Here is a 16,313-nt window from a genome sequence, read left to right on the forward strand (position 1 = left end):
ATCGAAATAATAATAATAAAATATTTGTTTATATTTTTTATTAACAATAAAATACAATATATACAATACATAATACATATCTAATAGAGTTGATGGTGGCATGATGATTTGATGATAAATTATGATGATTACTTGATGTAAATGCCTTTTCTTCATAGTCGTTTCAATCACTTAATTTATACAGACTAGTTTAAATAAAATCTCAACGTATTTAGCAAAGAAAAAAATCAAAATTGTTTGAAATAAATTTTGGGTGTGAATCATAATGATTCATAAAACATTATTGAAAGAATTTGATGAAAGTCAATGGCGAGATGAATCTAATACTGAATTGAGATGACGAATTTCTTACCCGGAACATGATCTTTCATATCTTTTGATTTCTAATTGCCTAAACATTGTTCGGGATATGACAAATTTTATATCAATTTTAATAATTTATTCTCACGATGATTCCTCAGCAGTCCTCTTGGCATGTGTTCTGGGTTGCAATTCCGTCGAATATGCGATGGTGTCATAGGCCTGAGATGATGATCCCACATGGTGTGACAACTTTCCTGCATTCTGATGAGCTGATAAAATTACAGAACTTGGGATGTACGAATCCAAAAGACTTTGAGGTGGTTTTGAGAAATGGTGTCTTGCTACAGCATCATATGATGGTTGCAAGGCGTGCCTGAGGAAAGTTTCAGGATGGTAATGTTGGATGTATGCTTGCTGGACAGCTGGTTGCTGATGCTGGATGTAATATTGTTGCTGTGGAGCATGTGCGTAAACTTGTTGTTGTTGGTGTTGCACGTGATGTTGAGAATGTTGCTGGTGTTGGACTTGTTGAGCGTGATGTTGAACTTGTTGGGCGTGATGTTGCGCTTGCTGTTGATGACCATAAAGTTGTGCCTGTAATTGAGCTTGGACTTGCGCTAAAACTTGAGGATCTACGTAAATATATTGTTGTTGATGCTGTTGTTGTTGCTCATGGTGTCCGTGACTTTGAGCTTGGGCAGCCCCATAAGTCTGTGACGGCACTTGAGCTTGTTGCACGTAAGTCTGAGCTGGTACATGTTGCTGTTGCACGTAAGTCTGTACTGGAACGTGTTGCTGAACATAAGTCTGTGCTGTTTCTTGATGACTATGGGCTACAGTATTTGGATAAATATAAGCCTGAGTATGTGTTGGTACTTCTTGAGCTTGAGCTTGAACATGATGTTGCTGTACAGTTGGCTGATGTTGCTGAACATGGGTAAATGAATATTGTTGCTGAGCTTCTTGACCGTGAGCAGTCTGATGCGTGTAGGATTGTTGCTGAGGTACGTAGTATTGTTGAGCAACTACTTGTTGAGGTTTGACATAAAACTGTTGAAGTGCGCGATGTTGATATTGCACGGGTTGGTAATAATATTGAATTTGCTGTTGGGGTTGAGGTTGTACGTAAACTTGCTGCAGTTGATGGAGTGCTTCAGCTTTAGGCAGGGGAGGTGGTGTTAAATCAGGGATGTGTTGTGTTAGGGCTTCTGCTTTAGGGCTTTTGGCGTATACTTGCTTTGCTGCTTGTGGCACGAAGGAATAGCTTGGTCGTCCTGAAGATATTTCTAAGTTCTTTTCGTTTCGGAGGTTGTCATTCTCGATGTCTTCTAACTTGGTCTGTTTTTGAGGCAAGGACTGGACGTAGTGTAGTGATGTAAATACTACGAACGCCAATGTCCAAACTCCCTAGAATAATAAAAGAAAACAATAAATATAAATAATAGATAAGCAATTATGTACAATGTTTTAGCACTTTATCTTAGATAATTATTTCATTTTATAGTACGTATAATTTGATTATCAATGATTAGGGTGTATCCAAAAGTATGGATGAGTACAAGTGATATTGACTCCAGAACTAATGCACATTATTTTCAATAATTTTTACAGTGGTTTTTTAATATCTTATCTCTACAATTTTCACTTTCGTACGACAACTGGCTTGAACAAGTTAATCCAATCACTTAATGATATCACTTTATTTTCATCACTTTTTGCACTTTCACAGATCGATCGTCCAAATCGAGCAACACATTTTCCATCTTACCTTTCTGAACATGTTCGTTAATTATTTGAACGAATTATCCTATAAAATGTAGCTCCTTCTGGGGAACCTACACGGCTGTGCACCTGTACAGTTTTGATAAACAAATGACAAATTAGACAATCTATATATACTGGTCCCCCACTTCTGATCTGGTTCATATGTTCCTTTCTGACCAGCTCTTCGATGCGTGTGTTGTCCGAGAATGTATTGCGTTATTCATGTCTTGCAGATTCTGAAGAACATTTCTTCTTTCACCAAAAATTCGATTGCTCCACGTGCCAGAGGTCTTCAACCTGAGGGGGAATATTGTACATATTATGCTCAAAAAATTTATTTGAATAATTTAAATGTATTTTAATTACTTTATTGTTTTTTTATCTAGGTTTAAATTATCTAGGATTATTAGGATTATTTTGGTTATTTTTGTGTTCCAATATAAACTAATGCAATTGCAATCTATGCAGTTGAATAATTTACAGTCTAATTTGATAAAGGATATTTCCGAGTCGTTCGAAGTTCATGGTCCATGGGACACCCTTATGGCCTTATGAGTTAATATATATATATAATATATTTATGTATATATATATATATATATATATATATATACATACATTATTGTTCATTTCATCGATTATTTTCATTAAAATTCTATTTTATCTGCCGTCCATCAATTCGAAGTCTCCTCGGATGTTTTAGTCTCTTTTTAATATATCTGCCGGAGATATGCTGTTCCGAGCTGGCGGCGGCTCACATATGCAGTTTTACTTTCATTTGAAGACTTATTTTTATTTTATTCAACTTTATGAGAAATTGAACATTTCTCAAGTCATTCGAGTCACCTGAAATTTGATATAAAGCTCTTATAACTTGTTAAATGACGTAAAATAAAATATAATATAGTAATCTTGAAATTACTCAAGTTTTAATTTATTAACACTTTTGCGGGCGTGAATGCTATAGCATTCATATTATTGTAATGCAGAATGACATGAATGCTATAGCATTTAAACTTTATATAACCTTACATTTTTGTAATTATTATACTTGTCAAGGTTATTATACATATTTGCGGACGTGAATGCTATAGCATCCATTGTCATTGCCATGCAAAAATACATGAATGCTATAGCATTCTAATTTTATATAACCTCACGTTTTTTAAATAATTATACCTGTCAAGGTATAATGACAAACCGATTATTTAGGAACTATCTTTTCTTTTCCCCTAGTCACTAATTAACTTCGGCAATCACATTGCCTAAATTAGAAGCGCAATACTTGACGTGGATGCTATAGCATTCATCGTATATAACGGTTAAAATCAGATGATCTGACTACCTTCATAGGCGTGTAATCAAATTATATATATATATATATATATATATATATATGTGTGTTGAAAATTTATAAAAAATATATTTAATTATGTAAATTTGAAAATTACTTCAGTTTGCTCATTAGATAATGATCTGTGTAGAAGAGGACTAAAAATAAAATAGCTTTCAGATTTTTCAATATAAATTAATTTAGTTAGAATTCGATTAATGCCTTGCGACTTCCCAAACCATCTCATACCATTACAAAAAATTGATTTATTGAATTGATTGTTAAAAAAATATATAGTAACATTGTTCCCCGGTGTTCTATTCGAACTACAAACAAACAATTTTGCTCCTGCACCTGTCCCAGCAAAATCCATAACAAATTAATAAAGCCATTGTATTTATGCAAATCTAAATCATTCATAGATTTTTACAACATGCAAAAACAAATCGTAAACCAAAATCAACATTTGTTCCGTGTTCATATTTGCCTCTCGGTAAGGAGATTGTCAGAGCCAGAATTAGAAAGTGGAATCTGGTTCCATCCATACTGAATCTGCACTGATTCCATTACGAATGCGTACGAGTATGAGTTTTTGCAAGTTCTGATGTAAATTTTAGTCGTAATAAGAGCTTGTGTATACTTTTGTTTTGTGTGAGGTAATCAATGGGTTTTTGCAGAAATCACCAGGCTGTAATTGGCAGCTTTGATGGTGAGCTAATTGAGGAAGGGTTTTTTTTTTGTTGTTGATAGAGAAAATCAATCTGTGGAGAAATATGGTTTGAGGGTATTTTATTTTTGTTGCACTAGCCTATTGGTTCTTGTAATTTATAAAATGATTTGTGTTAAGAATAAAAAATTTGAGAGTAATGTCACAAACAAAAAATTCATTCCTAAGTTAGTTGAACATGTACTAGGATATCCAACCCCTGCAATAATTTAAAATATTTCTCTTCAATCATACAACATAACTTGGTTTTAATTTTGGACCAAATACAGAATTCTGATGTTTTATAAAAAATTTGTGTTGATTATTTTGACTACTAGCTACTGGAAAGGAACCCAAGAGTTATCTTATTATAGTTCTGATAATTTTTCTTTAGAAGGCAAATAGAAGATTGTTCTTTCAAATGATCATGATATTCTTAAAATTCGTTTCTAATTGTAAAATTATTTAGTAAAGTTAAAAGTTAATTAATATTCATATACAAAACGACTATTTTTTTAACGACTAATTGACATCTCAATATCATAGGCAATTAATATTTTTATTATATGTCAAATATAATTTTATTCGCCTCTATGAAACAATTAGGATAAATAAAATCTCAAATATACTATAATTAATAACAAAAGAAAGAATTATTTTCTTCTGATATAGTCATTATGTAACAGATGATTCAAAATATAATTGAAATATTCAAAGAGAAAACAAATTGAATAATTTAAAATTATTACACATCCAATTTGTTGATGAATAATTAATAAGCGCGTTCGCTAAACTTCATTTGCAACATTTAATAAATTCAATTTAAAAATATAATTATTTTATCGAATAATGATTAATTATTCAAAACGTTTTACGTAAGTACTTACATATTTATCTCTTAGTTTATAAAAAAAACGACGATAAAATCAGCATATAGATCAGTTAGAACAATTCTCTCACATTTATCAACTTTCACCCATATTTAGTAGATATTAACAAGACAGTTTTAATTACATCCGATTGATGCAAAATACATGTTGTTTTCTCACAAAAATTTATTTTCGCTCACTTAAGAAAGTTGAGATTAGATGGTGCACTTAAATCTGTACATTCTAATAGTAAAATTGGAAATAATTCTGTCATGATAAAATAGTGTCTGTTGGCCGTTGTTTAGCCAGAATAACTTAAATTAGAGAGAATTAACTTTTGGTGAACTAGGAATCTAGAGAATTCAATCCTTGTGAACTAAACTGAAATTATTTTCGCTTTTGCAGAATTAATTAAATAATTTTTTTAAGCTTGTAAACTGGAACTATTCACAAATTTGCATGACTGAACAAATAAATTACGTAATATTTGAATAAGATCTTCAACGATATTTAAATATTTTTTCATCTCATTAAGCCGTCCTGCATATTATTGCCATAGCTACTGCCTTGTATTCAAATCAAAATATTTTCTAATAAGTTTTTAACAAGATTGTAAACTCACACATATTACTTTTTCTATGTTAACCCTTTCCACTCGCGAATTCCGGAATTTATATGTATTTTGCCGCCGGAGCGGTGGCATCCGAGTCGAAAAGGTTAAATAATATAATTTTAAATAAATAAAAAATTACATGCATGTAGATCACAATCCCAGGTGTGTCAACGAACGCGAGTTCATTTTCGCCTCAAGGTAAAGTTACTTTGCAGAGCAGCCGATGATGTTTTATCATTTCTTTTTTCTTTTTAAGAGAAAGGATTCCTCCGGTTCGAATACATGTTTCGGTATTTACACATAATAACAAGCCATGTGTAACAGCCGAGAGAAGGCGAAATGATGGGATTAAATGTAATGTAATGACGTTATAAAACGAAATTATAACACAGTGGAATAATGTTTCCTGAATCGATAATGAGTGAATTAGCCGAATTGTTTGTTGTAAAAAATAGTTAGAAACTACAGTGCCTAGGATAGTTAAATTATAAAGTACTAATAAACTAGGTCTGGGTAAGTCGGTTTATCTCTTGTCTTTTGTTCTCACAAAAACCTCTATAAAGCATTACTTAATGGGGGGAGGATCTAGGGTCTAGAACAATATAATGCCACTTACACCTTGTTGAAAAATATTTTATAACTTGATGAAATGTGATGAATACTATTTACCATTACCTGGTAATTCGAATGTACATTGACAACTATCGATGGTAAATATATTATCCATAAGCACTTTATATTTTATTTTCGCACTTTCCAATATATCACACAAGAAAATAAAATCCTGAAACCATATTATTTATGTCTAACTTCTATTAACCTTTCACATACCTTATAAAATAGCAAAAAAAACTTGCATAAGAGATTAAAAGCACCTTTTACCATCGATAACTTCTTCTTTCACATGAAATCCTGTCCTGGTTTCTGATCGTAGATTGAGGACCTGTTTCTATTTAAATAAAACATTTATAAACGACAGGTCCAAATTTTTGCAAGTCAATGCACAATGCAAGAACAAATGTATAATTAAGTATTTATAATAGAAAGTTTGGGATTGCCTGAATTACGTTATAGGTGATGACAATAAATTAAATTTAGAACAATGAATTGTTGGAATAGAAATCATTTGCTAAATATTACTTGTCAATCTGATTGAAATGATGTTTAATTTGGTTCAGTTGAGATGGAATGCAGAAATTTCATTCATTAATAAAATGCTACCTTGGCACATGTTGTGGTAAAAACCATTTTATAGTTTTCAATGAGGAACATTTGATTAAATATCTTGGAACAAAAACATTGTTTTCTTTTATTGATTTTCCACATATTCAAGATTTTTACAAGAGTTTAGAAAATAAAACAAGTGCAAAATAGTATTTTCAAAGTTAGTTCTTACCTGGAAAATATTTCCTTCGATTCTGATGATGTCCATGTATCTTGATGAAAGGCAAAGTCACTTTTAATATATCACTAATCAAGTTAATGATAAAAACTGGTGGGAATATTAATTAATTGAACATACTAGATATCGTAAACTACTGTCGATATTATGAAAACATTCTCTATAAATTATGTTAATATTAATTATGCAAACAAGGAATAAAAAGTTTTATATCTAATAAGAGTTGTTTGATGGTTACAGATCTAGACGTTTGCTTTCAATTGCAAAAAGATTATATTTGCAATAGATATATTCTAATTAATGGAATCAGTTTGAAATTTATGAACTGTTTGAACAGAAGTCATTCGAATACTGAACATTTTTTAAAATGATTTTTAAATAATTTATTATAAATAAATAAATAAATTTTTAATCCGAGCCTACAGAGAGTTTGTGAAGTAAATGATCATATTCCAATTGGATTCAATTGCAAGTTTTGAACATCAATAAAATTAAAGAATTCAATTTATTATCCATAATAAACAAATTATAATGTATATATATAATATACATAAATAAATTACTATTATAAAAATAAACCTTAGAAATAACTTGATATATTAAATTCAGTTTTAAGCACAAAATTAATCTTTTAGTTTTTTATATTTTTACACTTTGAACTATATTCATCTGTATGATACTTTTATAAATATTCATTTATTATTTATATTAGTGTTTTATAGTTTATATTAACAATTTTTTTTTGTTTCAGGATCGTTTGCTGGGAAGCTGTATAAGGTAAGATTCATGAAATTTGTATTGGTTTTGGGATAATTTTAACTTTTTGTTTAATAAAACTTTATAACTGCATAAATTCATTAGTTTTTGCCATTCATTTAAGGTAATTGTACGAATTTCAAAAAGGGGTGTGAACGTGAAATCTTTTAATCGACTAAAATAATACTACTACACATTTCGATTTCTTTACATATATTCATTACTAGTAATTCTAAATCGTCTTTCTGCTAGAAGAATCTGTAACCTATACTAAAATCATATTTTAAAAATAAGAAAACTTCTATAAAATAAGAAAATAAAATAATATAAATTTACATGTACCAATACAACTTTCTTCACCATCCTCCAGTTACCCAACAAATTGGTAATAAGAAGCAAAATATATTACCCAATTATTCTATACTTCTTCATATTTAACCATACTAATAATCATAATTGCTCCGATCATTTTTTTATAATCATTTATAATTTTATTAAAAAAATATGAAAGTACTCGTCTTAGCAAGTAGAGCGATTGCAATATAACTATGAAATATATTTAAATGAATCAGTGTTAAATACTCTTAAGCAAAAAAGTATATAATAATAGAACAAGTTCAAATATTTCAAGTAGTTTGATGTAGTACTTTTCCTTTCTAATCTCTGTAATTATAAAATTGTTAAGTGATGCATATTATTTTAATAAGTGATTATTATGTACATCAAATTAAAAATTAATTGTACAAATTATATGAATGCGTTTAAATTATTTTCAAATTTTAAATATTATAAAATGTCTTGGAAGCATTTCATTTATTAGCCGAGTTGAAATAACTATTTATTTAATTATCTCTTATACAAGTGCTTAATTTAATATATTATTTACTATTTTCTACCGTTTACACCTTTGCCAGGGTAAAGGTTTAGTTGGTACTTTTTAACCCTTTTTGTTGATTTGAAACTAGCAAAGCTTGGCGATATTTTTTATAATTTTTTTTATCAATTACACAAACCAAGCGTGTAATCAGTAAGTTTTTTTTCAAATATTTTCTACCTGTATTAATTAATCGAACAACCTAAGTATTTTTTTCTTTCCATTTACATATGACTAATATAAACAGAAACCACACAAGCCTTCGATTATGAAAGTCGTTGTAATTCTTGTTTGTCAACTGTATAATTAAGATAATTAGATTAATAGATATCTATATGAATATAATTTACATCTGAATTTATACAAATACCATGGTACTTCGAAAGAAAATCGAAACTACGATCGGTAGATGTTTTAAAAAATTACAAGAGCTTTGGATATTTTAAAATAACCGAGAATTTTGAAATAATTTTAAAATTGCTCATATTTTATGGTTATGTACTCGTACATCGCTCATAATATTGTTATCAACGCTTTATCAAAAGAATATACAAACTACGTAATGTATTTGATTATTCATTTTTCTAAAAATCCTTGTATTTTATTTCATATATTCGCATTCACACAAGTAAATTAGTTTGGTCATGAAACTCAATATCTTATAAAGCATTAAGCTCATTTTTGAATTAATGACTTAATGAATTAGTCTGTTATTTGCACATATCGAGAAGTTCAGGCAACTTACATTAGGGCCAATCACACCTATTTTTTTTTTCTGAAGTAATTATTTTTGCAATTGGAAACAGGGGGATTCAGAGAAAAAATTTCTAGTTTTAAATTAATTTTGGAAAAAAATAGATGTAATGTATGCAATGTGACACTTGATCCTTACAACTGACCATAACCCATGAGAGAAATTATTTTTATGTTACATATTACGCACTTAAATTCACTTTCCATATTATGTCAGGGGAATGAATGGGACATAAAGCAATGTTAATGTATAAAATGCGTAAAAACGAGATTCATATAAATGATACAGACCAGATATTTTGTAATGTTTGCTTTCTCGACTTTGCAATTGTGAATCATTTGCGAGAAGTAGCTTTTTGACAGATTTGTCACATGATAAAATCGGTCCGTCCATCAGAAATGAAAAAGTGAGCTTGTTAAAGAGGAAGAAATGTGAGAAAGTACTTAAGGAGAATTTGCACACTAAAAAGATGGATCACCATTTTGAAAGTTATTATTTTTAAACCCAAAGGCTTTTAAAACAATTTTAGTCATATTGTTCTTTGGTAAATCTTAAGTATTAATTTTTGCTGGCCCTCATAAGTAATTTTCTGTCTTCTTCAGCTTCAACTGTCTGTCCGTAAAATTTGCTACTTTGAAATATTTTTGAGACTGACAATCTTTTATATACTTCAAGACTTCAACAATTTCTTTAGTAATTAGACTATAACAATTTCATATGTACCTATTTAAAAATTTGTTTGTAGTTTCATATTTCCAAATTAATATCTATATATATGCGAACTTTATTGATAGTTTTTATACTTAGAAAATAATTAATAAATACTTCTTAACTGAAAAATCGAGAATACTTAAGTATAAATCTTAATTTAATAATACTATTAATACTATTTTCATTCAGATAGAATTTATATTCATCATTTTGTAAGAAAACATTTGCTGTCATGCAAGAAATGATTAAGTTGTGAATGTTTTTATTTTAATTAATATTGTATATGTAAATGATGTTATATTATTACATAACAAAGATCTGAGAGTATTATTTAATATAAAATAAATCTTTGTTAATAATTATATTTACTAAGAAATGAAAGTAATTAAACGTTAATTTTGTTTATTTTATTTAGGTTGGTCAGTCACGTCTTCGTTTAGATTGTTTAAGCAATCTCTTCTTTTGTAAATTGTATCTTTCTCTTTAATTCGTCGTTTAATTTAATTAATGAACTCAACTTTATTATTGTTAAAAGTTACATACATCGTAAACTATAATTATGTTGTTTCAACTAACCCTATGTGCAAATTTTAACATTAATCAAGACAACTATTTATAGAATCTTCCAAACATTGTTACAAAGTTTGATAAATTTGATATATAAAATAATATTTATATAAGATATATAAAATTTAAAATTAGTCGATAATAATAACGCTTACCGAAATTGGATGATGGACCAATTTTATCTTTCCAGTCAAAAATGTCGGACCTGCGCAGCTCTGTTTATTTCGTCGGCTTGTGGAGTAGCTATGGCAATATTTTGCAGGACGGTTTCTTATAATATTTGAGCACAATCGCCTACTGGTAATCAATACATTACTACCCATAAATATCGATTATGTTTAATCGATAATTTTATAAAAGATAAATATAATATACATATATATACTTTATTTTTTTGCAATTCAACCCCTACTATGTATCGCAAGAAGTCAATTGTTTTAGCTCCGATGGACAACTAGTTTCGATGTTGCTTTAAAAATACAATGAACATCACAAAAATTGCCAATTGTTTCTAGCTGTCGGTCTATTAATAAAGTGTAAAGTCTGTTATTATGAATAAAACTTGAAATTATGTGTTCGAGTTTTATTCACAATTTGAGTCGTCTAAGAAAATATTTCTCCTTTCACGGCCATGGTCTCGACTTCAAGAGAATGTTGTTCGAGCTCTTGATTCTTGTCTGCTAATTTTTATAAAAATCTTATTTACTACATATTTATTACTTTTTTCTCACCAAGATTATTAGTAGATCTATTAGTAAGATAAAATTCTTCAAATCGTGAATTTTAGTTAGACAAAAAGATGCACAATAATTGCACATGACAGAATGACTTTGTATGGTTGAAATTATTTCATATATTTTTCAAGTAGGTGATTTTATAAATATTTTATTAGCTCTTAAAATATTTTTATTTGTTTTAGAGTCATATATACTGACTTCTTATAATATTCAGACAATCAGACAACGATAAGAGTTAGAACACAGATTCCATTTCAAACAACTATAAATTTAAATTTTTTATTTATTATCAAGGCTGATTTTCATCGAAAAATATGTTAATTTTGAATCATCAGAATGATTCAATAAACACAAATAAATTCCACTCTCAATTTCACTATAGATCGTATAATTCCATCGTTTTGAATTTGTCCCTCAGGCGAAATCTCCAATGAATTATAACAAGTGTATTGCTAAACTTTCTTGCAGTTGCGTCCATGATTCGGTTCGGGGGTCGAAAATTTTCTTTGCAAAAATTTAACTTACGGATGTATTTGAATTAATCAAATTAGATGATCCGTGCTCTAGATGTCGTGGACGAAAATTGTATCCACACAAAACACACATACAGACATCCATTTTTTTCAAGGTATGCTTAATGTTCAGAAAAATCTAACACGTAAAATTCTCTTCATGAATAGGAATCAAATGTTTGTGAATCAATCTAATCGGTTAATCCATGCTAATAATATCGTGGACAAGAAATCGTATTCACACAAAACACACATACACACACTTACATCCATTTTGTTTGAATGTTCAGAAACCATTGAAACGTAAAGATTTGTAATAATTTTTATTTGCAAATTATAACAATTCTAACCCATTCTAATTATACAGTTTGTATATCATTGCTTTTTTTCCACAACAATCCATCAGAGTCCGATATTAATATCCGCTGCTTTCCTGTAGATCTTTTTTGGCTTGTTCAGTTTTTTTGAATTTCTACCGACATTTTTCATTCTTTGTTCGACATTATATTATATTACATTATGGACGTAAAAAGAACTAGTATTTTAAGATTATGCCTCATCTGTTATGTTAAAGCAAGTTTTTGTGTTGTTTCGAGATAATTTTACACGAATGGCAAAAAGTGTGATAAATTGACAGTAATGATATATGATACACATGTCATAATTTTATTACATACATGATTTTGATATTAACGGTTTTATAGATGAGTTTTTGTGAAGAAGTGGATTAATGACAATTCTTTGGATACTAACTGTAATATTTGTAATACACATTACATTATTTGTAATAGACAAAAAAAATTTTGTTGTCGGTAAACTGAATGATTAAAATTTATTTATCTATAATAAAATATTTCATCGATTATTATATTAATATTATTCATTTTTTTAGTTTTTTTAGTAATTTATCATATATCGAGGAATTTCTCTAATAGATACTCTGCCTATTATTATCTTACAATAAAAAAAATTATCTATGCTTAAGATTTTACAATATGCATGATTAATAAAAAAAATTTAAACGTCAATAATATCACTTTCATTTGTTCTGAAGACTTTTAACCTCTGAGTTACTAAAAAAATATGTTGGTACAAAATTTCCGTGATTGTTAATTGAATTTTTGACTCATACGTATCTTCAAATTATTATCTATAATATTTATCTAAAATAAGAAAAATTTCATATCATATCATCTGTTAAAATTAAATGCATTAGTATCGATGGATGCATTAGTTTCGCCCATAATATTGTCAACATAAATATGCTCATTTTAATAAAAATCATAGTTATGTTGTAATAAATCAAAACCTTTACAATAAAGTTATAACAAAGTCGTTCAAGAATTATTAATCATCCATATAATGAATAAGTAATCTTACTGTATAACATCCTTATTGTTCGCAATAAAATTATTTAAATTACACGCATAAGCCACTGAATCATTAAATTTAACTATGATTTATATAGTCCAATTTTACATTACATTACCTGAAGTATTGTATAACATTTTCATTGTTATGAATCCCAAGTAGGAAATTAGAATTGAGACATATCATAGAAATTAATGGCATTCATCATACATCATTCATCATATCATATTTGGTTCAAATCGTTTTACTTAAGAATTAGTATCTATTGATGAACAATTTTATTGTTGCTCCTTTCGTCGACTTTCTAATTCATTTGATGAATATTTATTGTTTTATTATTACAAAAAATAAGTTTGATCAATTCGAATCTAAATTGGACTTCAGACAAGAGATCAAAGTTTTGTGCAAGTGAACGGATTTTACAGCTCGATGGTTAAATAAATAAATAAATAAATAGAAATTAATAGAAAAATAGAAATTATTTTTGAGTATATTGCAAACTAACACTAGAATGATTTTGGTTTCATTGTTGTTAAAGATCATTTAAAACTACTTCATATTTTATTAAAGTTGCAAAATTAACGTATATTAAGAAAAATTAACTATAAATGCTAGCCTTTAGTTTGAAAAAAAATAACACAAATACTTTAGATCTCAAATATACCTTATCACGCTCTGATATCATATGCCATCAGAAATAGTACGTCTCACCTTAAATAATTAAATTATAAATAAACTATTAGTGTATGGCATCGTGCCTTGAGGTAGTTCCCATACAAAATTAAAATTATGCAAATCCGAATTATTTTTAATACTCAAAAAATTTGCAGAAAGTGTTTTGAATCATTCAAATTAGATGCCTGATTATCTCAAAAACTGCAATATTTTTGCACATTTAGCTCCGTATCTCCGAAATGGCTAGACAAAAACTTGAATTTTATTCAAGTACTCTATATTCCAAATAACAATTTTCAAAAATACTATGACGAATCCTTCAGAAATTTCTATATATCCATATAAGGATCAGACAATTCATTCAGATGATCAACTGATCAAATAAATCAAGATTGAGTTAAGATATGCAAATAATATACAATACAGTTACAAAGCATCTGCTATTAATCATGTAATAATAACATACACTAATTTCCTGTTGGAGAATTCTAAAATATCCTCAGGGCATTTAAATTTAATGTAAGTGAATTGAATCTAAAAAAATCCACAAAACGATTCATCCTACGTAACATCTAATAAAAAGGAAGATCGCAATGATATGGCATTATATGAGAGAAAGGTGTAAATTATTCAGGTAAAATGAATCATATAAAATCGATTTAAAGCAGAGGATGGAGATAATAAAGCTAAGCAGTTTATTATTTCACAATTAATCAATTTCTACAAAAAGTGCTTTGTTCCAACATACCTTACCCCGTAACTACGACAATATTATGCATTTACATGTTTATCAAAGACAAAAAAATATTTTAATATTGCCTGTTACTACTTACCCCTGTAACTGCAAATAGCCTCTAGCTCCCTTATGAGAATAATTGTTTATCTTTATTTTTTAAGTTATTAGCAACTACGCAAACTGAAATTTAATTCGCCCTTTTTTGGTAATATTTGCCCTTTTTGGTTCTAACATATCTCAAAATAGTTTAAAGTGCTAAGCATTTGATACTTTTAATAAAACAATTAAATCTATTAGGAATTTAATTAATAGACTACATACGTGAGAAAGAAATGCATAAATTACCATTAATTAGTCGATTATTCTTTACATAACATTTACGGCAACGATATCGACTAATCTGAAGACAATCTAAAATTGCTTCTCTAATGAATTGCCCATTTTTTGTGATATTTTTCCGTTCATTTCTATTAGCCGTTTTCGAATCAGTTTATATATCGCCCGCCTTCAAAACTTTCGAATTTTTTGCACTAATTTTGACTTTGAAATATATTCGACGACTAAAACACATTGAATATTATTATTTCATTCACTTCTTCTGGAACGTCCGGCTAAAAGTTGTAATCATCATTTTTATGGTCGATTTAAAATTATAACGCGTTGTGTAACTTGTGGAAATAATGATTGTAATTTGAATATTTTTTATTTGAAGATTTAAGATAATTAAGTCTTGGTTTCAAGTCTTTAATACTTCTTGATGATTAATTAAAACAACATCTCTTGCTTGTATCTTTAAAAATGCTTAATATTTTGAACGGTGACCAAAAGTTTGAGGTGCGTCTAAAATTTAGGACTGTGTCTAAGATTGAGGACTCTGGTCTAAAGATTAGGACTGTGGTCTAGAGATTAGGGCTATGGTCTAAGGATCAGAACTGTTGTCTAAAGTTTAAAATATAGAACTTGGTCGAAAAATATAGAGTTTGGTCGAAAAAATATAGAACTTGGTCTAAAAAATATAGAACTTGGTCTAAAAAATATAGAGCTTGGTTTAAAAAATATAGAACTTGGTCGAAAAAATATAGAATTTGGTCAAAAAAATATAGAACTTGTTCGAAAAAATATAGAACTTGGTCGAAAAAAATATAGAACGTGGTCCAAAAAATATAGAACTTGGTTTACAAAATATAGAACTTACTTTAAAAAATATAGTATTCGGTCTAAATATATAGAATTTGGTCTAAAAAATATAGAACTTGGTCTAAAATATATAGAACTTGGTCTAAAATATATAGAACTTGGCCTAAAAAATTTGGGGTTTCGTCTAAAAAATATAGAACCTGGTCTAAAAAATTTAGGGTTTGGTCTAAAAAATTTAGGGATTGGTCTGAGAAAATTTAGGGATTTGTCTAAAATTTGGGGTTCGGTCTGAAAAATTTGGGGATTGGTCTAAAAAATTTAGGGATTGGTCTAAAATTTGGAGTTTTGTCAAAAAATTTAGTACTATGCCTAAAAGTTGGAAATAGATTTAGAATTTGGAACTAGATCTAGGATTTACAACTGATTTAGAATTTGGAACTATGTCTAGAATTTGGAACTAGGTTTAGAATTTCGAACTGCCTCCATAATAAAT

This window comes from Ctenocephalides felis, unplaced genomic scaffold, assembly GCF_003426905.1.
Source record: "Ctenocephalides felis isolate EL2017-DRISC unplaced genomic scaffold, ASM342690v1 CF-g0.4_SCAFFOLD_03570, whole genome shotgun sequence".
In the NCBI taxonomy this organism is placed as follows: domain Eukaryota; kingdom Metazoa; phylum Arthropoda; class Insecta; order Siphonaptera; family Pulicidae; genus Ctenocephalides; species Ctenocephalides felis.